The 26,961-nt window shown below is 36.1% G+C and overlaps 1 protein-coding gene and 1 pseudogene across 2 annotated transcripts in view; one reads left to right on the top strand and one right to left on the bottom strand.

The window, feature by feature from the left end:
• SBF2 (SET binding factor 2) overlaps window positions 1-26,961 on the bottom strand; it is a 417,243-nt gene that overhangs the window by 327,277 nt on the left and 63,005 nt on the right. The window lies entirely within an intron of this gene.
• On the top strand, window positions 17,018-21,600 carry LOC118627729 (annotated as a pseudogene).

Below are 26,961 nucleotides of genomic sequence, written 5' to 3' on the forward strand. Positions count from 1 at the left end.
ATGGGAGCATTCAATCCATTTACATTTAAGGTGATTATTGATATGTACTTATTTATTGCCATTTTTGTTTATTTTTGTTATATTTTTCTTCCTATTTCTTCTCCTAATTTCAGCAGTCCTTTTCAACATTTCTTGCGGTGCTGGTTTGGTGCTAATGTATTCCCTTAGCCTTTTTTTGTGGGAAGCTCTTTATTTGACCTTCTATTTTGAATGACAGCCTTGCTGTGTAGAGTAGTCTTGGATTCAGGTCCTTGTTTTTCATGACCTTGATTTCTTCATGCCTTTCCCTTCTGGCCTGTAGTGTTTCTTGTGAGAAGTCAGCTGAGAGCCTTATGGGGTTTCCTTTGTAGGTAACCTGTTGCTTATCTCTTGCGGCCTTTAGGATTCTCTCTTTGTCTTTCATTTTTGGCATTTTAATTACTATTTGTCTTGGTGTGAGCCTGTTTGGGTTCTTCTTACTTGCGGCTCTCTGTGCTTCTTGAACTTGAATGCCTTCTTCCTTCACCAGATTAGGGAAGTTTTCTCTCACTATTTCTTTGAATATATTCTCTAACCCTTGCTCATTTTCTTCTTCTTTGGGGACTCCTATGATGCGAATATTATTACCTTTCCAGTTGTCCCAGATTTCTCTTAAGCTGTCTTCCTGTTTTTTAATCATTTTTTCCTTTTGGTTTTCTGATTGGTTGATTTTTTCTACCCTGTCTTCTAATTCACTGATCGGGTCCTCGGCTTCCTCTACTCTGCTCTTTAGACCTTCCAATGTGTTCTTTTTTTCTGATACATCACACTTGATCTCTTCTTGATGGTTTTTAATTTCCAATTGGTTTACTTTCAGCATCTCTATGTCCTTACTCATGCTGTTGAGCTTCCTCAAGATCATGGCTATGAATTCTAGCTCTGTTAACTTGCCTAACTGCTCCACATTGATCTCATCTTCAGTGGAGGTCTCTTGTTCTTTCATTTGGCTTTTGTTTCTGTGTTTCACCATTTTGGCTATCACAGTGGGCTTTGGAGCCTGTCAAGTTTTCCCTGTGGGTGTTGGTGTTCTGCTGTTTGTGGCTCCCTCTCCTGGGTTTAGGTGAGCGAGGGAGGACCCACGTTAAACACCACTGTCAAGTTTTACTTTCCTGGTTAGAGTTGCTAGCCCAGGAATGGTACTGTTATCCTCTAGCTTTTTGCCTGGAGGGAAGCAGTCCAAGTTACTTGAAGAGTTTGGGGTTGTTGGTTGATTGAAAAACTCCCTTAGTTGCTCAGCGTACAGGGATTTCCCAAGGGTGGGGCAGATGCTGGTTGTTAGTGAGCCTCAATTTGCATTTCAATGGCCCACAGGGTGAGGTTGAATCTCCAAGTGAGGGCCTGCTGCCTCTCCCCAGAGCCCTGGGAAGGAGCAATATGGCCACCGTCCTGTGTGGCTGTATCTCAGCAAAAGCTCAGAGCTCCCTCCAAATCCCGAGTGTCCCCACACAGTTCCAATCCAGTCTGCCCTCCCTCTGCCGCAGCCCAATGTGAGTGGCTGTGGCTATTTTAGCCTCCGTCCTGCTCTGCGCTGTGGTGCCGCTTGGGAGTTTAACCCGAGGGCACGGCTCCCAGCTAAGGCCGCTGCTCACAGCTAAAACTGTTGCCGAGCTGCCGACTGTGGCCTTCAAGCCCTAATCTCGCGCCTTCACAATCCTACCAGGATCGAATCAGCGTCCCTGGTTATATGGTCCTTGCAAGCTGCTTTTCTGTTGCTTTTTCCTGTCAATTTCTATATATTCTAGATAGTAATCTCTTATCATATATATATGATTTGCAAATATTTTCTCTCATCCTGTGGGTTGACTTTTTACTCTGTTGACATAAATTTTTTTTTTTTTCATAAAGTCTACTTTGTCTAATCTTCCTTTGGTTGCCTGTGCCTCTGGTGTCATATGTAAGAAGTTATTGCTAAATACAGAGTTTTTCCTCTATGTTTTCTTCTAAGACTTTTAGGTCTTACATTTAGATCTTCAAACCATTTAGAGTTCGTTTTTACAAACAGTGTTATGAAAGGATCCAAATTCATTCTTTCACATGTGGAGATCCAGTTTTCCCAGCACCATTTGTTGAAAAAAACTGTCCTTTACCTACTGAATGATCTTGGTACTCTTTGGCAAAAATCATTTGACCATATATGCAAGGGCTTATTTCTAGGCTCTCTATTCTATTCCACTTGTATATATGTCTGTCTTTATGCTAATATTACACTGTTTTGGTTACTGTAGTTCTGCAGTAAGTTTTGAAATCAAGAAATGTAAGTCCTCCACCTTTGTTCTTTGTCAAGATTGTTTTAGATATTTGGTCTGTTGAGATTTCAAATGAATAGTAGAATGAAATTTTCTCTTTATGAGAATAATATCATTAGAATTTTGAGATGGATGATACTGAGTCTATAGCTTGCTTTGGGGTAGTACTGACACTTAAAAATATTAAGAATTCCAATCCATGAACATGGAATGTGTTCTTATCTATTTATGTCTTCTTTAATTTCTTTCAGCATGCTTTGCAGTTTTCATTGTACAAGTCTTTCACCTCCTTGGTCAAATTAATTCCTAAGTATTTCATTCCTTTTGATGCTATTGTTAATGGAATTGTTTTCATAATTTCCTAAGATAGTTCATTGTTAATGTATAGAAATGCAACTGATTTGTGTATTGACTTTGGATCCTGCTACTTAGCTGAATTTATTTACCATCCCTAACAGTGTTTATTGTGTTGGGGAGGTGTCTTTAGAGCTTTTACATAGAAGACCATACCATCTATAAACAGATCATTTTACTTCTTCCTTTCCAATTTGTATGCTTTTATTTTATTATTTTTTAATTGCTCTGGATAGAACTTCTAGTACTAACAGAAATGGCAGAAGTGGGCATCCTTGTCTACCTTCTGATCTTAGATGAAAAGCTTTGTCTTTCACCATTGAATATGATGTGTTCATATATGGTTTTCATTATATTAATGTAGTTTCTTTCTATTCCATGTTTGTTGAGTGTTTTTATCATAAAATGGTGTTAAATTCTGTCAAAGGCTTTTCCTGAATCAATGAAATGATTGTGTGTGTGTTTTTCCACTTCATTCTGTTCATGTGGTACATTAATTGATTTTCATATGTTGAAAGATTCTTGAATTTCAGAAATAAATCCCACTTGGCCATCGTGTATAAACCTCTTAATGGGTTGTGAATTCAATTTGCTAGGACTTTATTTATTTATTTATTTATTTATTTATTTTGTCTTTACATCAATTTTCACAAGGGATAGTGGTCTGCAGTATTTTTATAGTCTCTTTGTCTGGCTTTGGTTATCAGGGCAATGCTAGCCTCAGAGTGAGTTAGGAAGTGCTTCCTCCTCTTCAGACTTTTGGAAAAATCTGAGAAGAACTGGTTTCAGTTATTCTTTAAATGTTTGGTAGAATTCACCAGGGAAGCTATCAGGTCCAGCATTTTTTCTTTTTCAGAAGCTTTTTAATTACTGATTCAATCTACCTCCTAGTTATAAATCTATTTAAATTTTCTATTTTTGTGTGATTTAGTCTTAACAAGTTTTTTGTTTCTAGAAATTTGTCCATCTCATCTAGGTTACTCAATTTTTAGCACACAATTGTTTACATATTATCTTATATTCCTTTTTATATCTGCATAGTCAGTATACAGTATACAGTCAGTATACTACTGTATAGTTTGTAGTAATGTCCCCACTTTCATTTCCGACTAGTAATTTGAGTCTTCTCTCTTTTTAATTAAGTCCATCTAGCTAAAAGTTTACCAATTTTGTTGATCTTTCCAAAGAACAACTTTTGGTTTCATTGATTTTTCTCTGCTGTTTTTCCATTCTCTACGTTGCTCTAATCTTTATTATTTCCTTTTTCTAGATTTGGGCTTAATTTGTTCTATTATCTAGTTCCTTACATTGTAAAGTATGTTATGTACATTTCACCACAGTAAAAAAAATATTAAAATTTTAAAAATGTTTTTTACTTAGTATCTTCCCAAGCTTTCTGATAACATGTTTGGTTCTCAAAAAATCTTTTCTTAAAGGATAAATTAACAAGAGAATTAAAAGACAAGCCACAGACTGGAGAAAACACTTGTAAAAGACACATCAGATAAAGGATGGTTGGTTATCCAAAGTATACAAAAGACTCTTAAAGCTCAAAAATAAGAAAACAAACCACCCACTTAAAAAATGAACCAAAGACCTTAACAGATACCTCACCAACAAAGATATATAGATGGTGCCCTGGCCTATTTTGCTCAGCGGTTAGAGCGTTGGCCCGCAGACCAAAGAGTCACGGGTTCAATTCCAGTCAAGGGCACATACCTCTGGTGCGTTCCCAGCCCTGGTCGGGATCGTGCAGGAGGCAACCAGTCAATATGTCTCTTTCGTATTAATGTTTCTTTCTCTCTCTTTCTCTCCCTCCCACTCTCTCTGAAAATAAAAATGGTAAAATATCCTCGGGTGAGAATTAAAAAAAAAAAGATATACAGATGGCAAATAAGCATATAAAAAGATGATCCACTTCATACGCTATCAGGGAAATGCAAATTAAAACAAAACTGTGATAACACTACATACCTATTCGAATAGCCAGAATCCAGAACACTGACAAAACCAAATGCCAGAGAGGATGTGTGGAGCAATGGGAACTCTCATCCACTGACAGTGGGAATGCAAAATGGTAATAATGATACAACCACTTTGAAAGACAGTTTGGCAGTTTCTTATAAAACAAGGTATATACTCTTACCATACAACACAGCAATCACCTCCCTTGCTATTTACTCACAAGGCTGAAAATTTTATATCCACTAAAAATCCTGCACACTGATGTTTATAGCAGCATTATTCATAATTGCCAAAACTTGAAAGCAATCAAGATGTCCTTTAGTAGGTGAATGGATAAATAAACTGATACATCCAGACAATAAAATATTACTCAACACTACAAAGGAAAAAGTTATCAAGCTATGAAAAGACATGGAGGAACTTAAATGCATATTACCAAGTGAAAGGAGCCAATCTGAAATGGCTATAGACTATATGAGTCCAACTATATGACATTTCAGAAGAGGCAAAACTATGGAGATAGTTCTGGCCAGTGTTTCTCAGTGGTTAGAGCATCAGCCTGGGGACCAAAAGGTCACTGGTTCGATTCCCAGCCAAGGGCATGTATCTGGTTGCAAGTTCAATCCCTGGCCCTGGACGGGGCATGTGCAGGAGGCAACCAATCGATGTGTCTCTCTCACATTGATGTCTCTCTCTGTCACTTCCCTCCACCCCTACCCCCAACAATGGAAAAATTATCCTTGGGTGAGGATTAAAAACAAAACAAAAAAAACGATAGTGACAATAATAGGATCAGTGATTGCTGTGGGGTTTGGGGGAGGGGGATAATAGAGCACAGAGGATTTTTAGGGCAGTGAAAACAATCTGTATGCTATTATAATGATGGACATACGTCTTTGTACATTTGTCCAAATCCAAGGAATGTACAACACCAAGAGTAAACCCTACAGTAAACCAGACTTCAGGTAATCAGCCTTGGTAAAAAAGTGTACCATTCTGGTAAGTGGTGCTGATAACAGGTGAGGCAATGTATGTGTGGAGACAGGGATATATGGAGATCTCAGTGCCTCCTTCTCAATTTTGTTGTAAACCTAAAACTGCTCTAGAAAAATAATGTGTTGTTTTTTTTGTTTTGTTTTTTTGTTAATGAATTGGCACAGTTCCCGTCAGGTTAGTCTCATCCCCTGTCTTCTGAAGAAGCCATGGGAATTCCTGCAATACTTGCCACCTTCTCTCATGCTGTTTTCCCCCCGAATATACCTCCAAATCCCACCTCCCCATCTAATCTTACCCATCTTCCAAGAATTAGTTCTCCTCCACGAAGTCTTTCCCAATAATTCCAGTTTTACTTGTACTTTCTGTCCAAACATCCTTTTGTGCCAAAGTATGTCACTTGACTATAATCAATTTAAGCATTTTATTTATTCACATCATTTATCAGTTAAATATACAGTTTTTATCTATTGGAATGAGACTGAACACACCCAAAAGATAGGGTATGTGTCAACTTTCTTAAAAAAACAATAGAATAGTTTATTGATCTTTAGAGAGAGGAGAAGAGAGAGGGAGAAACGTCAATGTGAGAGCACATCCATCGCCTGCCTCCCGCATGACCCTAACTAGTGATCGAAGAGGCAACTCACCCCCCTCTCTGGCAAACAGACAATGCCCAACTAAGCCACAAAAGCCAGGGCTGTGTCAAGTTTCTTCTATATCCCTACATAGCCTATCATAATACTAAATAATAGGGAATTGAAAACAAAAGTAGTTAAAAGCCCAAGCTCCAATGTCACAAAGTCAATGCAAACCCAACTGTACCACTACTAGCTTGTACAATGCAAAGCAACTTAATTAATTTCTTTGAACCTCACTTTTTTCATTTGTGAAATGGGAAGAATAAAAGTATTTACCTTTAAAACATTATGTGAGGATTAAATAATAAATATTAAAAGACTGTAAGTATTCAATAAAGGTTAGCTTTTAGTAAGACTATTAGAAAGTACCTGATAGTATTTAATATAATTGGTATTTATCAAATTTCTAAGTTTAATTATAAATAAAACTTTCAAATTATAGTAAATCTACAAAACTTTAGAAAATAACACAATAAACACATACTTGTTTATTTGCCAGTTCACTGCCTCTCTTCCTAACTACACCAGCTCCATGCAGTCAAGGATTAAGTCGATTACATACTATCATAGAGAAAGCACCTACCACACTGTCAGTGCAACATACTGCACACAAATTCAAATAACTATTGAATAAATTAATATCATGGCTAATATTTTATAAAAGTCAAAGTTTACACATAGGTTTAAATCATTAACAACAACAACCCCTCTTCCCTTCAAAACAACTGATTCTGCCTTTCTAAAATCTAAAAGTAAACGTTAATATTTTTGCAAGGGTCACCACGGAATATCAACCTATTTCAGCCACCACCTATCCTACAACATGTTCTAATACCAAGAACATATGCCATGTAAAGAATCTATAGTGGTACACCACACACTGCTTAAAGACACTGATGGTTGTGGAACTGGATGAAAGTATAGTACTGAACTTCAAAGTCCTAAACAAACTATTGTTTAGACTCAAAGTGGGAAAGAATATATTTTGTCAGTTTTATTAATTTAGAAACTTAATTTATAGAAAAAATCTCAACAAAATAAAAGGTAGTGAATTTATCATTGTAAACCTTTCATCAGTTTAAAACAGGTAGGGGAAATAGCTGTGTTTTCTTTCACTATATGTCCTAATAATTTTATAGGAATAAATGTTTATTATTTCTGCTTGTTTTCTTATCTCATTTAATGCAGCCATCAAAACAGGAATTCCTGTCCACCTGAACCAACGCAGACAGTAACCAAACAAGTTGACCACGGGCTCAAATAGTCATGTCTCCCACAGAAAATGATTTCTTGTTCCTTTGCTATTATTTCCTTGGTGGTAAGCAGCCTAGAGAAAATGGTTTTGTTGTTACCTGCATGTAAATGCTCTCCTCAAAGTAATCAGTAGCTGTTAATTAAACACATAGCCTCACACTGTACTTAAGCTTTGAAGAAATTAAGGTGCTCTCTTATATCAAACCACAACATTAGATCATCCTGTAATTTTTTTAAAATGTATCTATTTCTATTACCCTTGATGTTCACTTTACCTGACTCCCCTAAAAACCCTCAGCAATGATAGATTCAACCTGTAAAACATATTGCACATCCATCCACTTCTCTCCATATTCACTACCATCACCCTTGGTTCAAAGAACTTTTTTAAATAGAGTTACTGCGATAACTAACTAACTGACTAACTAATTAGCTAACAAACTAGCTACCTGATCTCTTGCTTCCACTCTTGTTTAGGTATAGACTAGTGTGTGAGCTTCCTAACCCTAGACTACCATTTCAATATTTTTTCCATTAAGCTTAAAATATTTATTACAAAAATTTTCAAATTTTGAAAAAGAATTTAATGAATATGCAAATACCACCTACACTTATCAATTAATATTATTACTAATGCTCACCTGAGGATATTTTTCCATTGATTTTTAGCTAGAGTGGAAGGGTGCAGGAGGGAGGGAGAGAGAGAGAAACATCGATGTGAGAGAAACACAGTGATTGGTTGCCTCCTGCACAACCCCAACCAGAGTCAGGGATCAAACCTACAACCCAGGTACGTGCCCTTGACTGGAATCGAACCTAGGACCTTTCAGTCCATGGGCCGACACTCTAACCACTGAACAAAACTGGCTAAGGCCACTTAACAATTATTAAGACTGTGTCACAAATACTTCTTTTTTTTTTAATTAAGGTATAATTGACATATAACATTATATTTGTTTCAGGTATACAACTTAGTGATTCAGTATTTGTCTATAATGTGAAATGATCAAGTCCTCCTCTAATTTTGTTGAAATCAACTGCAAATCATCTAATTTCGCAAAGAATTTGTATCCAGATATAAGAATGATTTAGTTTCTAAATTTGGGGGAAGTATACAAAATGACTTCTCAAAAAATTATCTTCTAAATATTAATTATACATGTAACTCTCAACTTAGAGACGGCTTCTTTAATCAAATATACTAAAAAGGGATTGAAAAAACTTAAAATACTCTTAAATTTCAATATACCGCTGGCAATGCAATATTTTTTTTTAACTTTTATTTTGAAATAACTTATAATCTAAGCAAGTTGTAAAGACAGTACAGAGGGCCTTCTTGTACTCTTCAGCCATCTCCCCCAATGGTTACTTCTTATACAACTACTGTACAATATCAAAACGAGAAAACCAAAATTGGTACAAATGTGTGTGCAAGGTTCTGTCATTTTATCACTTGCGTATATTTGCATAATCACCATCACAAACAAGAAATAAAACTGTTCCATCAACACAAAGATCTTCATGTTACACCTTCAAAATTCCATCCAACTCCCTCACTCACCTCATTGCCCAGGCAACCTCTAATTTGTTCATGGCCTCTATAATTTTGTTATTTTGAGAATGCTATATAAATGGAATCATATGCTATAAGCCTTTCTAAGATTGGCTTTTTTCACTCAGCATAATGTCCTTAAAACCCATTCAAGTTGTTCAGTGTATCAATAATTTACTACATTTTACAGCTCAGAAGTATGCCATGGTATACTACATATAGGTAGGTAGGTAGGTAGGTAGGTAGATGGATCATCACAGTTTAATCGTTAACTTATTCTAAGACATTTTAGTTGCTCCCAATTTTTTTAAATTGAAAATAAAATCCTGTATAGGTTTCCGTGTGGAAATTACTTTTCACTCCTCTGGGAGAAATGCCCAAGAGTACCATTATTGGGTCATATGGATGTTTATATTTAGTATTGTCAAACTCTTTTCCAGAGTGACTGTACCATTTTACATCCCTTCCAGCATATATGAGAGATCCATAACCTTGCCAGCATTTGGTACTGTCACTGTTTTTTATTGTAGCTATTCTAATAGGTTCATAGTAATGCCACATTGGAGTCTTAAACTGCATTTCCCTAATGGCAAGGAATGCCAAACATCCTTTCGTGTTCATTTGCCATCTCTATGTTCTTTTCTGTGAAATATCGTTTCATGTCTTTCAGCCATTTTCTGAATGGATTGTTGTTATTTTCATTGTTTAAGATTGAGAGTTAAGAGTTCTTTACATATTCTACTTACAAGTCCATTGTCAGATATGTGGCTTTCCATTATTTTATCCCAGTCTTATCATTCTCATCACAGGGTACTTAGCATAGCAAAAGTTCTTCATTTTAAAAAATTCCAATTTACAAATTTTTCTTTTATAGATCATGCCTTTTGCATCATGTCTATGAAATCTTTATCAGGTCTTAGTTCCCAAAGATTTTCTATGTTTTCTTCTAAAATTTTTAGTTTTACATTTTAAACTTCAATCTATGATCCATTTTGAGTTATTTTTATATAAATTGTGAGCTCTGGGTCAAAATTATTATTGTCATTATTATTATTATTATTAGTCTATGAATACCCAATTCATCTCACACCATTTATTGAACAAACTATCCTCCATTGAACTGCTTTTGCACCTTTGTCAAAGACCACGTAGCTGTTACCATAGGGGGCTACTGTGTGCCACTGATCTCTGTTTATATGCTTTTATTAATACCACACAATCTTAATTACTATAGCTATATAATAATTCTTTAAATAAAGAAGAGTGGTTACTCCCACTGTATTCTTCTTTTTCAAAAGTGTTTAGTGATTCTAGTTGCTTCATTTTTATATAAATTATAGAATAATCTTGTCCATGCAAAGAAAAAAATCTTTTGAGATTCTGATAGGAATCATGCTAAACCTATGTATCAATTCGAATAAATTAGCATCATCACTACATTGAGTCCTCCAACCCATGAACATAATATGTCTTGTCATTTATTTATATCTTCTTTGCTTTTATTCATCAGCATTTTTGTACGTTTTCTTGGTTTTACTCCTAACTACATAATTTTTATTACAAATTATATCATGATTTTATTTTTTTCCAAATGTTTGTTAGTAAATATAAATACAAATAATTTTCGTATGTTCATCTTACATGCTGTGAATGTGTGGAACTCATTAGTTCCAAAAATATTTTTGTGAATTTCTTGGGATTTTTTTTTTTCTTTTTTTTTATCCTCACCCAAGGACATTTTTTCCATTTTTTTGTTCAGGTAGAGTGGGAGGGAGAGAGAGGAGAGAGAGGAGAGAGAGGAGAGCGAGAGAGCGAGAGAGAGAGAGAGAGAGAGAGAGAAACATCGATGTGATCGAGTGGCTGCCACCCGCACGACCAACCAGGGCTGGGGACAAACTGCAACCGAGGTACATGCCCTTAGCGGGAACCAAACCCAGGTCTCTCGAGACCGCAGGCCGATGCTTTAACCACTGAGCCAAACCGGCCAGGGCTCTTGGGATTTTTTTATATAGATCATAATGTCACCTGCAAACAGGGACAGTTTTATTTATTTCTTCCTTTCATTTTATTTTCTTGTTTTGCCTTATTTTGCTGGCTAGAACTTCTAGTTATATGGAATAGCAGTGGAGAGAGCAGATATCCTTACCTTATTGCAACTCTTAGGCAGAAAGCATTCAGTCTTTCACTGTTAAGGATTTAATGTCACCCACAGGCTTTTTGTAGATGTTATTTATCAAGTTGCGATGGTTTATGCTGAGATTTTAAATCATGAATGGGTATTAAATTTTGTCAAATGCATTTTCTGCATCGATTGATAAGGTGATGTGATCTTTATTCTTTACAGGTAAATATGATATAGATTACATTGATTTGATTTCCAAATACTAAATTAAAACAGCCTGGTTGGCCAATGAACCCATTTAATTATGGTATATAATTATTTTTATATATTGCTGAGCTCAATTTGATAATGTGTTGTTAAGAAGTTTGGCACCACCCTGACTGGTCTGGGTCAGTGGTTGGAACGTTGGCCCAAGGGCCAAAGGGTTGCAGGTTTGATTCCCAGTCAAGGGCATGTACCTGGGTTGCAGGTTCAATCCCCGGCACTAGTTGGGGTCGTGTGGGAGGCAACCAATGAATGTGTCTCTCTCACATTGATGTTTCTCTCTCTCCACCCCTCTCCCCCCCTTCCACTCCATCTAAAAATCTATGGAAAAATATCCTTGGGTGAAGATTAACAAGAGAAAGGGAGAAAAGGAGGAAAAGGAAAAAAAGTTGTTGTTGTTTGACACCTACATTCAGGAAAAATGTTAGCCTGTGGTTTTCTTTTTTGTATTGTCTTGTCTGGGTTTTGTTATCAGGGTAACCCTGGCTTCCTAAAATGAAGTGGGAAGTTTCTGCTTCTCTTCATTTTTTGAAAAGATTGTGTAGAATTGGTGATAATTCTTTTTTAAACATTTGACAGAATTCTCCCGTGAAATCATCTAGTTCTGGAGATTTCTATTTTGAAAAAATTTTAATTATAAATTCAATTTCCTTATTAGTTATACTGTTATTCAAATTATATATTTCATATTGGATGAGTTGAGTAGTCTGTGCTTTTCAAGGCTTTGGTCTATTTAATTTAACTTGTCAAATTTATGAGTGGAATCATTTCTAGTATTCTCTTATTAACTCTGATGACTGCAGGTCTGTAGTAATATACCCTGTTTCATTCATGATATTAATCATTTCTATCTTCTCTCGTACTTTGTCGATCTTTCTAGGGGGGTTATCAATTTTATGATCTCTTCAAAGAGCCAGCTTTTTGTTTCAATGATTTCCTCTACTGTTCTATTTTCAGTTTCATTCATTTCTACTCTTAGATTTATTTCCTTCCTTTTGTTTCTCTTTAGTTTATTTTGCTCCTCTTTTTCTACTTTTTTGAAGTAGGAACATAGATTATTTATTTCAAACATTTTCTTTTCCAATGTTACTTTAGCTGCATCTCAAATATCTGCTATGTTGTATTTCACTTAATGTACTTTTTTTTCTTTTTCCCTAAATTTATTTCTTTATTTTTTTATCTTTATTGTGGAAATTATTACAGATATCCCTCCTTCTTCGCCAATGGACCCCCTCCTCCCTGCTCCCACCCCTCTCCTGCTTTCCCCACACTATTGTCTGTGTCCATTGATTATGCACAAATGCATATAAGTTCTTTGGTTTATCTCTTCCCAACTCCCCACCCCCTCCCCTCTGAAGTTTGTCAGTCTGTTTCCTACTTCCATGTCTCTGGATCTATTTTGATCAACAGCTTATTTTGTTCATGATATGCCATAAATAAGTGAGATCATGTGGTACTTGTCTTTCTCTGATTGGCTTATTTCGCTCAGCATAATACTCTCCAGGTCCCTCCATGTAGTCTCAAAGGATAAGCAATGTTTCTTTCTTACAGCTGCATAGTATTCCATTGTGTAAATGTACCAACTTAATGTACTTTTAGTGTGTTTTTTTTTATCATTTCCTTGACTCACAGATTACTTGAAAACATATTGTTTAGTTTTCAAATGTTTAGTGATTTTCTGTTACTGATTTTTAGTTTCATCCCATTGTGGTCAGAAAACATATTCTGTATTTCTATTCCCTTTAAATTTTTTCAGGATATAAAATTTTTAACCTGAAAAATCATAGATTTATAGAACATATTCTATAAATGTTGACTAGATCCCATTGGTTGATAGTATATCCTCATTATCTTGTTTAGTTGTTGTATCAATTATTGAGAAAAGGATGTTGTAGTCTTTAAACTAAAATTATGAATTTGTCTATTTCACTTCTATCAGTTTTGCTTCACATTTTTTGTAACTGTTGTTTGATGCATCCACATTTAAAATTTGTATAATGTCTTGCCCTAGCCAGTTTGGCTCAGCGGTTAGAGCGTCAGCCTGCGGTCCTGAGAGACCCGGGTTCAGTTCCCGCTAAGGGCATGTACCTCAGTTGCAGTTTGTCCCGGCTCTGTTCAGTCGTGCGGGTGGCAGCCACTCGACCTTTTACATCGATGTTTCTCTCTCTCTCTCTCTCTCTCTCTCTCTCTCTCTGTTCCTCTCTCTCCCTCCCACTCTACCTGAACAAAAAATGGAAAAATGTCCTCGGGTGAGGATAAAAATAAAAAAAAATTTGTATAATGTCTTGATAGACTGATGCTTTTCATCATTATGTAGTGCCCTCTCTGTCCTGGTCCTTTTTTTTTTTCTTTATTGATTTCAGAAAGAGAGGAAGGGAGAAGGAGAGGGATTGGCTGCCTCCTGCATGCACCCCACTGGGGTTTTGGCCCACAACCTGGCCATGTGCCCTGACCAGGAATCGAACTGGCGACCTCTTGGTGCATGAGTTGACACTCAACCACTGAGCCACAACCGCTGAGCTGTCCTGGTCTTCTTTTTTCTCTGAAGTCTGTTTATCTGTTATTAACATAGCCACTCCTATTTTCTTTTGATTAATGTTTGCATGGCATATTCTTTTTTTTTTTTTCAAGTTACCTATATTATATTTGGAGTGAGTTCATATACACAGCATAAAATGGGTCATGATTTCTTTGTTATCCACTCTGCCAGTATCAGTCTTTTAACTAGTAGGCTCATACTATTTATGTTTATTGTAGTTATTTATATAATAGGGCTTAAGTCTGCCATTTTATTTTTTGTTTGTTCTATTTTACATTTGTTTGTTTTTCCTACTTTTCTGTAGATTATTTGAACATTTTTTTTTAGAATTTCGTTTTTTTTAATAGTGTTTTTGAGTATATTTTTTGGTATAGATTTTGTAGTGGTTGCTCTAAATATTATATCATATATACCTAACATCAGAATCAACTAGCATTATCACTTATTCAAGTAAAGTGTAGAAACTTTATCTCCTTTCATGTTCCTTTAGCTGCCTCCATTTATAAGTCATTTTTGACTCTACTAACTAATAAGACTGTACAAAATCATGTGAGAAACTAATACTGTTATACTGTTCATATAATAAAACGGTATAAATGGAGCTGGACATTATGCATATTATAAGCTGTTACTACCCAAGAAATTACATTAAATTTGATTTAGAAAGGGATGGACAGAGACTGTATTGTTTTTTATATTTCTGAGTATTAAAAACTACTTACGGTTGGAAAAATGTTAAAATATTAACTTATTCAGTCTGTTAACAAGTATTTACTACACTGTATTTACTACACAAGTATTTACTACTGTGGTAGGCAATTAGACAGACATAAGCATAGCAAGAATGATACATCAGGTACTGAAGATCACCAGGGTAGAAAGTCCCAGGTGCCCAGCAATGAGCAAAACTGGGAAAACAAGGACCTTGCCACCAGGGTAATCTTTCCTCCCCTAGCATATTGCTGGTCATGCCTTTTAGAACCCCTGACATTTCTTCCTCTGGCATGCTGCTTAGTCATGGGGGTTAGAACCCCTTAGTAGGGGAACAAACAAAGGGCCAGAGAACAGCCTTTAATCATTAAATTCCCAGGACTATGAGGTTCTGACCAACATCAAATACATCTAGGCCTTAGTTGTGTTTAGCTCCTGGCCCAGGAAAGTAGCAAAATCAGATAAGCAACACCATGGCTGACCTCAGAACCAGCTGCATTGACTAAATGACCGCTGCCCTGGCCCCACCATTCAGTGGAGACCACAAATGACCCTGATAGGACACACCAGGAAAACTGATAAATATTCTATTGAGATCCTCCCCTAGAATCTCTACCCTTAACAGCCCTTACAAAGGAGGGCCCAAGCACTCTCCCTCCCACACCCCACCCTGGAGCTCGCTTGCACCTCTCCCCTTTCTCTCCTCCTATTCCCCCCTCCTCAGGGCATTATCTTTACACTTCTCTCTCCTGCCTTCTTTTTCTCTGTAACTTGTTTCCTGAGCCTGTTTCTTCTACCACTCACTTCTTCTACCTCTGTGACTTTCTAAATAAACTTACTCTTACAGTTCGAATCTTGGCTCTCAATTCTTTCTTAGCCAGAACTCAAGTACCGAGGTTGCTGAACCAAGGCCGGGTCTCTCTCAGGGGGAACTAAAACTACATCACACATATTGTAAATTCCCGTGGCTTTTCCTTTGCATTAGAACACTGCCATCTGAGAGTACTTTCTGTGATGTTGGACCTGTTTTGTATTTCTACTGTTAAATATGGTAGCCACTAGATAGATACATGAGGCCACTGAGCATCTGAAATGTGGTTAATGCAATAGAGAAGCTGAGTTTTAAATTTTATTTACTTTTAATAACTTTAATTTATATAATCATATGTGGCTAGTGGCTACCACATTAGAGTGTAGCATCAGATCATAATGAAGGTTCCTTGCATTTACTATATGTTCCTAGTTTAAAGCTGTCCATGATTTGTCTGAATTTAAAGCAGATAAAATAAGTATAATCAGAATAGTGTAGTTCCACCTATACAGATGAGTGCATACTGGATAAATCATTTGGTTCCTACCCCATGGGGCCACATTAGCAGCAGTACAAGTCTACTATGAAGCAGATGCTATCCAGTAGGTTTAGAAGGAAAATTCTTAAATGTGGTTCTTTGCATAAATGGCCTTTGAACATGTGAGTATAGGAGGTTAAACATATTTCACATAACTTTATTTAAAGGTAAGTAAAAGAAAAAAGTCTAGGGATGTATATATTTTTATTGTGTGACAAATATAAAAATATTTATTTTCCTTTCAATAAATACAGACTTAAAATCGTACCTCTGAGTAAAAGCATAGGCCTCGTGTTATGATTGTAATATCATGTTCTGCACCCAGAATAGGTTTACTATAGAGTTTCCCAGTATCAGGAAACAACAGAAAGCCAAGTTATTATAAATCACAAAGAACACTATAGCCTCTAGTAAGTGTAGTCTGTGCTCTAAATGGAGATACAATATTTACAGAAGCAACAAACTTAAAGGAGGTGGTAACAGTAATACATCATCTCTTTCAGTTTCAACAATGCTTTTTGTGCTTGCTGGTTTTGTCCTCCTCTCCACCACCACCCCTCCACTCTGGAAGAACTGCAAATGTGTAATGATTTTAGAACAAGAAAGAGATTTGGTTCCCTTAGCTAAAGCAACAAGTATACTAATCTAGAAGAACTCTAGAAATTATCTCTTTCAAATCACAGTAAATTTTAATTATTATCAATCTAACCAAATCATCAAAATTGTAGCTCACTTCAAGCTTCTAATGAAGTGTGCTGCTTGATAACATACTAGACATATTTTTTTCTTGAGATAAGTATCATAGTCTCTTAGCTCTCCTCATAAATACCAGTAAGTGTTGGAGTAGAAATCCAGTCATGAGGCAAATTATGGTGAAACATTTATCCAGTTCTCCACTAAGACTCTGACTGATATGTCCTCTCAAAAATAACTTTAAAAACAGTCACCATCACCCTCATACAAAACTCATATTCATCAAGAAACAATGCCATAAAGCTCCTACGCCTAGATGTGCTCAAATAAGACTTCTTACAGCATTTCTGTAACATTCAGGTTAGTAAAAATAGAAGCAAAAGTGTTACAAAGTTGTACACTGGAAACCTGCATAATTTTATTAACCAATGTCACCCCAATAAATTCAATAGAAATATAAATGAATGAATGAATAAATCCTAAGCTACAAAATAGTCACAGAATGTAAAACAATAGTCACAGGATATAAAGTAGAGCATAGAAAATAGTTAATAATATAGTAATAACTATGTATGGTTTCAGGTGCATGGGTACTAGAATTATCAGGAGGCAGCCAATTGATGTTTCTCTCTCACATTGATGTTTCTATCTTTCTCTCCCTCTCTCTCTCTCACTAAAGAAATCAATAAAGACATATTAAAAACAAATAAACAAGCAAAACCATTCAGACTTAACAAATACTTCAAAGAGAAACATTTGTAAATATGGCAGGTATAAGATGGAGACAATTAGTTGTTGGTATTCCCCTTGCCCCAACACACACACACAATTTGTATAAAAGGGCCAAGCGTTACGGAAAAACAAGATCGGGCATGAAGTGGGAGGATAAACAACTAAATAAGGATAAAGGCAGAACTGGAGCAATTACCTAATGTATTCAATTCACAATCACACATGACTTAAACCTTTAGGAATTGGGGTGTAATCATTATAGAAACACCAGTCAGCATTTCTTCTAAAACTCCTAAATAACTAAAGGGCTCCTCCCAACTTTCTATGCTAAAGGTTGAGATGTATCTCCCTTGGAGAATACATTTATGTTATCAAATCTAATATCTGACCCACATAATCTCTAACATTCAAGGTTCCAATGACATTTGAAAATGTCTATATTCAGCTATATACACCCACTACACCTCGAAAAATGTCCACAATATAGTCCAAGTAATTCAGTTCTAAAGAGCTTCTCTACTGCTAACCAAAAAAATCTGTTGGCATTTCTTTGCTCACCTAGCCCTTTCTTCTCTGCATCCTTCTTCTTCCACTGACTAGGCAGAATGACCTCAAGATTCCATATACCTACTGACATCTTTCACTGAAATTTCTTTCCTCCAAGATACAGCACACCTGAAAGGGCCATGAAGACAGTAAAGTGCTATTCAAATGTTATTACTGTACAGAGCTTATTTTCTTGACTATAAGACCTCCCATTCATACAATTCAAAATTTAGTTTTAAGTTACAATGAAACAGTAGAAAGAAAATCCTGCAAATAATCATATTTCTTCTAACAATCTAAAATGTTCAACTCCATCTTATCCTAAAATAGAATAACTTTTTAACTGCCCTCATAATTTTATTCTTTATGCCTACTGGTGTTTTCACGTTACAGGAACAGTAACAAATGGGGAAAACTGCCAAACACTTTAAACTGTTTGTATCTTTTAAAAGATCCAACTTGTCAAGCTATCAGATCATTTGCTTTACTGAAAGGAACTGAATGTCACAGTTGATGAGATAAAACCCACTTCTATGCAGAGTTCACTCTTCTAATTGTCAAAACTTTTCTAATGTTAAACAATTCCTTGTCACAAAAAATATTTCCTCATATGTATCTAAATATTTTAGATATAACATGTCTAAATTTTATCACAAATAAATGCAGGTTCTTGTGGTGTAACTGTAAATCACCAGCCATCCACACTAAATCCCTATACTCCTTTTCGAACCATAAGCAACAATCTTTACAGAGAAAAATAAACAAATTTTTTTTTATCTTATCTGATCAGCTGCTACTCAGTAAAACTGATTTAAATGACCTTCTCACATCTCCTGTTTTGATCTTCCTTTTTTTATATAAGGCACCCTTGAAGGTGTATAAGTCACTTCCATAATTCGCATTCTAAAGAAGGAACACTGGGGAAAGTGTATGTAAATTTTGAGTTCTTTCTGAAAATTTCCTTTGCTCTTTGACTCATTCCCTAATGACAAAAAAAAAAAAGTAAAATGTCTATGTGGAATAGAATTATGAACTTCAAATAAATTATAGGTACCACATAAGGTTCTCATTTTAGTTTTTTAAAAAATGAATTGTATAGTACATGGAGAAAAAAATATCTTGATAAACTTTCATGTAAATGAAACCCAAAGGACAGCTGGTGTGGAATAGTGATTAAAAGTCGATCTGTGTATTGGGGTAATATAGTATAGTTGTTTTAAGGAAAGAAAAAAAAATTAATAATGCAATTTTGGTTGCATTAATAGAAGTAACATCTATCTCAAAGAGGGAGAACACAGTCATTTTCTTTGCATTGCAACCTCCACATCTAGTTATATTAGGCATAGTTACTTTTAAAAGGAATACTGCCAATGCAGAGTCCCAGAGAAAAGCAACCAAGAAAAAAGGCATACTTATTATCATGACAGAAGATATGACTAGAAATATTGGAAATACTAATTCTCATGATTTTAATATGTTCCTGTGTAATGACTTTCAAATCCATATCCCCAAGTCTAACCTGTCCCCTGGATTTCAGATGCATAATCACATGCCAGCTGAATGTATTTACTTGACTGTTACACATATATTTTGGCCTCAACCACAGTGAAAAGAGCCTGAACACTGGAGTCAGACTGCCATGATTTAAATCCAGAGCCTAGCCCTGGCTGGTTTAGCTCAGTGGTGAGAGAGTAGGCCTGTAGACCGAAGGGTCGTGGGTTTGATTCCTGGTCAAGGGCATGTACCTAGGTTGCAGGTTTGATCCCCAGCCCCAGTGGGAGTCATGCGGGAGAAAACCAAGTGACTCTCTCACACAGATGTTTCTCTCCCTCCCTCCCTTCCTGCTTTCCACTCTATCTAGAAAATCAGTGGAAAAATATCCTTGGGTAAGGATTAATAAAAAAAAAAATTTAAATCCAGAGCCGAGATTCTAGGCCCTACCAGCTATGTAGACCTTGAAAAATTATGACTTCTTTGTGCCTCAACTTCTTCATATATAAAATAAAAATAATAATACTTATCTTGTAAGGTTGTCATGAGATTTAAATACTTATATAGTGTGTTTTTTTTCATTTTTAAAAAATTAATTTATTTCTTTTTGTTACAGATGTTTCCCCTTTTTCACCCATTGATTCCCCCCTCCCTCACCCTCCCCACCCTGTCCCCACCTTTGTTGTCCATGTCCATTGTTCATGCATACATGCATATAAGTTCTGTGGTTTATCTCTCCCCTCCACCCCCTCTTCAGGGGATTGTCAGTCTGTACCCTACTTCCACATCTCTTGGACTACCCCATTCCTCAGACTGTTACGTTCGTTATATTCCACAAATAAGTGAATCATGTGATATTTGTCTTTCTCTGCTTGGCTTGTTTCTCTTAGGATAATACTTTTCAGGTCCCTCCATGTCGTATCAAAGGGTAAGAGATCTTTCTTTCTTACAGCTGCGTAGTACTCCATTGTGTATATGTACCACTGCTTTTTTATCCATTCGTCTACTGATGGACACTTGGACTGTTTCCAGATCTTAGCTATTGTAAATAGTGCTGCTATGAACATGGGGCTACATATATTCTTTCAGACTGGTGTTGCAGGCTTCTTAGGATATATTCCTAGAAGTGGGATCACTGGGTCAAATGGCAGTTCAATTTTTAATTTTTTGAGGTAACACCCTATTGTTTTCCATAGTGGCTGCACCAGTCTGCATTCCCACCAGCAGTACACTAGAGTCCCCTTTTCTCCACACCCTCACCAACACTTGTTGTTTGACTATATAGTTTTTGAAAGCTCTTAAAACAGAATTTGACACATCCAACTTATTTGTATTTATGAAATTAAAAAAATAAAAAGCATGTCTACGAACCAAATTCAAACTCTCTATTCACAAAACTGTGCCTCCTCCTGTCATATTTATTTCAGAAAATGACTCCAAAACAGAAACTTGGCCTCTTTCCATACCCTAACCTCTTTTTTTCAATGAGTCCTTAAAGTTCTTTCCATAAGGGTCAATAAGATCTTGCCAGGCTTTGCCACATCTACTGTGAGTACAAAGACCATTCTCAGCAATCAAACTGTCAACATTCCAGAAGATGTCGACATCGCTCTGAAGGGACGCACAGTTACTGTGAAGGGGCCCAGAGGCACCCTGAGAAGGGACTTCAATCACATCAATATAGAACTCTGTCTCCTTTGGAAAGAAAAAGAAAAGCTCCAGGTTGACAAACGGTGTGGAAATAGAAAAGAACTGGCTATTGTTCACACTATCTGCAGTCATGTACAGAACATGATCAAGGGTGTTATAGTGGGCTTCTGTTACAAGATGAGATTTGTGTATGCTCACTTCCTCATCAACATCGTTCTTAAAAATGGTTCTCTTGTTGAAATCAGAAATATCTTGGGCAAAAATATATCCTCGGGGTTCAGATAAGGTCAAGGCGTTGCTTGTTTAGTATCTCAAGCCCAAAACGATGAGTTAATTCTTAAAGGAAATGACATTGAACTTGTATCAAACTCAGCTGCTTTGATTCAGCAAGCCACAAAAGTTAAAAACAAGGATATCAGAAAAGTTTTGGCTGGTATCTATGTTTCCGAAAAAGAAACAGTTCAGCAGGCGGATGAATAAAGTCTTAATTGTCCAGCTACAGAAACATCAAAATACCAGATGATTCCTCAGACTTACTTGTGATAATTTAAAGATGCAATAGCCCTGGCCAGTTTGGCTCAGCGGATAGAGCATTGGCCTGCGGTCCTTCGAGACCCAGGTTCAGTTCCCGCTAAGGGCACATGTCTCGGTTGCAGTTTGTCCCCGGCCCTGGTTGGTTGTGCGGGTGGCAGCCACTCGATGTGTCCCTTTCACATCGATGTTTCTCTCTCTCTCTGTTCCTCTCTCTCCCTCCCACTCTACCTGAACAAAGAATGGAAAAGTGTCCTCGAGTGAGGATTACAAAAAAAAAAAAAAGATGCAATAAAAGCTGTGTATCAGTTGGGGGGGGGGATCTTTCCAGAGAAAGGGGAAAGAGAGGAAAAAAGAAAGAAGAAAAAGGGGAATTGAGGGAAGAAAGAGAGAAGGGAGAAAAATAGGAATTATGGTAGGAATTAAACCAAAATGTTGATAGTGGTTATCTCTGGTTGAAGAGATTACATGTAATCATATTCTTTATATACTTTTCTGTATTTCTGAGATCTTCTAAAATGTACTTCCCTTTTCATCAGAGAGAAAAAAACGCTGTTTGGAAAATATCTTGAATGATATTTTGGATAAAGTCTAATCATTACTTGATTCCTTCAACTTCTCATATCCCTTGTAACCTCTCTTATCTGTATCTCTGCACAAGTCGCTATATCTACTGAGAACATAAGCCCCATTCAACCTTCACCTGGCTAATTCTTACCCATCTTTCAAAAACCACTCATGGGTACCATCTCTTCTGGAAAGTCTTCTTAGACCACAACCCTGCTCTCTCCAAACCCACGGTACCAATCTAGGTTAAATACCCTTTCTACATTCACCTTTAGAATCTAGTGTACACATATAGCACTTACCACAGTAAGCTCAATAATTAAAGTGCTATAGGTTTGCTTCCCCTCTTTCCTTGAGATAAGAGAAAACACTTGTTTTCCTAACCCAGCATCTAAAAAAGTTGTGTTCAAATGACTCCAAAGTCTTATTATTTCCATTCTATTATGTTGCCTCTCTAGACATATATAGAAGTTGGTAAGGTGAATCCTTAAAATAGCAGATTCCCAGTCTGGAAATATTCAAAGTGAAACAGAATGCCACCATTCTTATTCCTTCGGCCAATCATTTATTCACTAAATATTTATTTAGTACCTCATATACACCACACATTGGGAATACAAAGGGTTTTTTCTCTCATGACATTTTGGGGTGGGGAGAGAAGGCAAATACTGACTAAATACTCAAAACTGCTAAGTAAATACTAGTGACTTATCCCTGACGTTAAGAAATACACTTAAGATAGAACATATAACAAAAGACATCACCATGTTTGGAAGGTAAAAGATTTTGAATTAGAAATAAAATTAGGTTACTTGAAGATAGCAATTTTCAATCTTTTTTTCTGGCTGCCACATACATGGACATATCCAGAGTTATACATTCTTTCCACAACATGCTAACTAACTCTACTAATGAACATGGCCTGAAGTCTCATAGTGCTTGCCAGTTACACTACCCATCCTTTAAAAAACAAGCTAAAGCAGTTATTTATAACTTGCAAAGCCAAGAACTTCAAGAGAAACCAATCCTAATTTCCTGGCCACAATGATTAGTCCTTGAATGACTAGCTGAAGGCTGCCTTCTGAGGACTCTCTATATTGGAGGATGTAACAGGGACTCCTAGCTGCCCACCCAAAATCTATTTTTCCTTTTTCCCTCTATTAGGAGATTTTGTTGGGGGTGGCGATATGCCCAGCTCAAAAACAAAAGAAGCCCACCAAATTTTTTGTCTCTCATCGTCAGATATAGTTATATACTAGTTCCAGCCAAGGAGATGAAAATGGAAGTCACTAGGAGCACTTTTCAGAAAGCTCATTTTTTTCCTATTTTCTATTTAAATTTATGGAGGTAATATTGGTTAATAATATCATCTAAGTTTCAGGAGTACAACTTTATAATACATCATCTGTATATCCTATTGTGTGCTCACCACCCAAAGTCTAGACTCCTTTTGTCATTATACATTTGACCCCCTTTACTCTCTTTATCCTCCCCCACCTCTTTCCCCTCTGGTAACCACCATCTGCTGTCTGTATGTATGAGTTTGTTTGTTTGTTGCTTTTTGTTTTATGTACCACATATGAGTACAATCATATGGTTCTTGTCCTTTTCTGTCTGACTATTTCACTTAGCATGACATTCAAGATCCATCCATGTTGCGGCTAATGGCAATATTTCCCTTTTTATGACTGAGTAGTTGTGAGTATGCTAAACAGAGTGTATTCTTGAATTTATTTATCAAATATTGTGTTATTTTCCATACAAACAACTGTCAACCTACTTTTGCACCACCTTGTATACGCTTTTAAAAATTAATTAAATTGTCACCAATTTTGGAGTTAAATTATCAGTACCAAATTGCCAGGCCCTCTCCAAATTCTAAACACTTACCTGGTATGCAATTAATCAGACAGGCTCATTAACCATATACAATAAACGAACAAAAATGGGTATGCATAGCTTGTTTAAACTGGTGGGTAGCGGGAAATCAGAGAGAAGGAAATCCAAGACCATGTGATTTCCACAGATCCAAGAATAACTAGGGACAGTCCTGTTTATACATGGGGCTTCCTCCAGTCTAAAAGCTCTCCTCCCACTGTCCCTTTCATCTGTAATTTCTGAAAAACAGTCTTTCTAGATAGGCCTTTAGGCTAGTTTTAGTTTGTCTGAGAAAGCCAATTGCTTCTTACCGGTTCCATGGGAACACTAGAAAGTATATGAAGATAGATGTAAGCAAAACTTTGATGAGAATACAAAGAAGCAGATAAATTCATTGACGGACAAAGCTAATGTCATAGAGTGAGGTCTAATAGAAAAATAAAAACTGACATCAGAGCATTGAAATCAAGTGAGCTAAAAACCCAGTGTCCAGGTGAGGATGACAAAGGTAAGAAATATTTTCAATATGGCATTTTAAGATAATCTAAAAGATCCTCAGGCAAGGGAAACAAAAGAAAAAAACAACAACAACAAAAAAAAACAAATGGAAGTAAATCAATCTAAAAAGTTTTTTTTTACACAGCAAAGGAAACCATCAACAAAACAAAAAGACAATCTAAACCAAAGAAGATATTCGTCAATGATAAATCTGATAAGGGGTTAATATCCAAAATATAGGGTGGGGCAAAAGTAGGTTTATAGTTGTTCAAATGGAAAATAATACAATAATTAATAAATAATAATACAAGAATAAATTGTTTCACACATTCACAACTATAAACCTACTTTTGCCCTATCCTGTATTTAAGTATATTCAATATGCTGTTCTCAGCTGCATTCTCATATCCTTTCTTGAATGGAAGAGAAAGCAATGTCATTTTAGTTAATGCTCTGTTCAGGTGCAAAGAAGAGACTTACTCAGATAGTTTTAAACCCTGAATTCTTATTTCAAGCAGCTCTGCTTTTGGTGTTTAGTGTTAGGGTGTGTCTTCACTCTTGGCTATGAATGTTACTGTCAATTATATTCTTCCATTGCCCCAAAGGACTGAGTTTTAATTTAATTCCATTAGTTATAATCAGCGTTCATTAGGCTGGAATGTATTTTTCTTCCCTATAAAATAAAAAAGTCTAGAGGTAGGTGATTTGGTACTTGTATAGCAATTTTGTGACCTTATTAAAGACTTGGGCTCTAATTTTCTATTCCTCCACTTAGGAGATGTCCCTATTTTCATGTTCTTATTCTAGGCAGAAAGGAGGAGAGGGTTAAAAATGTGATCGAGTCTTCCTCCTTTTAAAAAGAGCTTTCCTGCCTCTTCAATAAATGGTGTTGGAAAATTGAAAAGCCACATACAAAAGAATGAAACTAGACTGCTGTCTGACACCATACACGACAATTAATTAAATGGATTAAGGTCTTGAATATAAGACCCAAAACAATAAAATACATAGAAAAAAAACATAGGTACTAAACTTATGGACCTTGGTCTCAGAAGGGTTTTTGTGAACTTGACCCCAAAGGCCAGGGAAATAAAAGTAAAAATAAATGAATGGGACTACATTAAATTAAAAAGCTTCTGCACAGCAAAAGAAAGTATCAACAAACAAAAAGGAATCCAACCAAATGGGAAAAGATATTTGCAAACAATACCTCCAATAAGGGGCTGATATCCAAAATATATAGAGAATTCATACAACTCAACAACAAGTAACAAACAATCCGATTAAAAAATGGGCAGAGGACATAAACAGACACTTTTTCCCAGAAGATATACAGATGGCCAACAGACAAATATAAAAAGATGCTCAACTTCACTAGTTCTAATGAAAATGCAAATCGAAACCAGGAGATACCACTTCACACCTGTTTGAGAGGCTAGTACCAATAAGAAACAACAAGTGTTGGAAAGAATGTAGAGAAAAAAGAACCCTCATACACTGCTGATGGGAATGCAAATTGCTGTAGCCTTTATGGAAAACAGTATAGAGGTTCCTCAAAAAATGAAGAATAGGATTACCCTATGATCCAGAAACCTCTCTTCTGGGTATCTACCAAAAAAAAATTAAAAACACTTCTTTGTAAAGCTATATGTACCCTTTCTTTCTTTGCAGCATTATTCACAATAGCTAAGATGTAGAAACAACCAGTGTCATTCACTGGATGATTGACCAAAGAAGAACTGGTATATACACAGTACATAAGAAACTCAACAACTTAACACCAAAAACAAAAAACACAAACAGTCCAATTTAAAAACTGGCAGAAAAACTGAACAGACATTTTTCCAAAAAAGACATACAGATGTCCAACAGACATCAAACGAAGCTCAATGTCACTAATCATCAGAGAAATGCAAATTAAAACTACAATGAGATATCACTTTACACCCATCTACATGGTAATCACCAATAAATCAACAAACAACAAGTGTTGGCAAGAACATAAAAACAAGGGAACCCTAGTACACTGTTGGTGGGAATGCAGACTGCTGTAGCCACTGTGGAAAACAATGTGGAGTTTCCTCAAAAAATTAAAAATAGAACTACCATATAACCCAGTAATACCACTTCTGCGTATTTATCTTAAGACATCTAAAACATTAATTCAAAAAAATATATGCACCCCTATGTTCACTGCAGCATTATTCATAATAATCAGCATATGGATGCAACCTAAGTGTCCATCAGTAGATGAATGGAGAAAAAGATGCAGTACATATATACAATGGACTATTATTCAGCCATAAAAAAGAATGATATCTTCCCATTTGGGACAACATGGATGAACCTAGTTGGTATTATGCTAAG

The sequence above is a fragment of the Molossus molossus genome, unplaced genomic scaffold, assembly GCF_014108415.1.
Source record: "Molossus molossus isolate mMolMol1 unplaced genomic scaffold, mMolMol1.p scaffold_m16_p_13, whole genome shotgun sequence".
Lineage (NCBI taxonomy): Eukaryota > Metazoa > Chordata > Mammalia > Chiroptera > Molossidae > Molossus > Molossus molossus.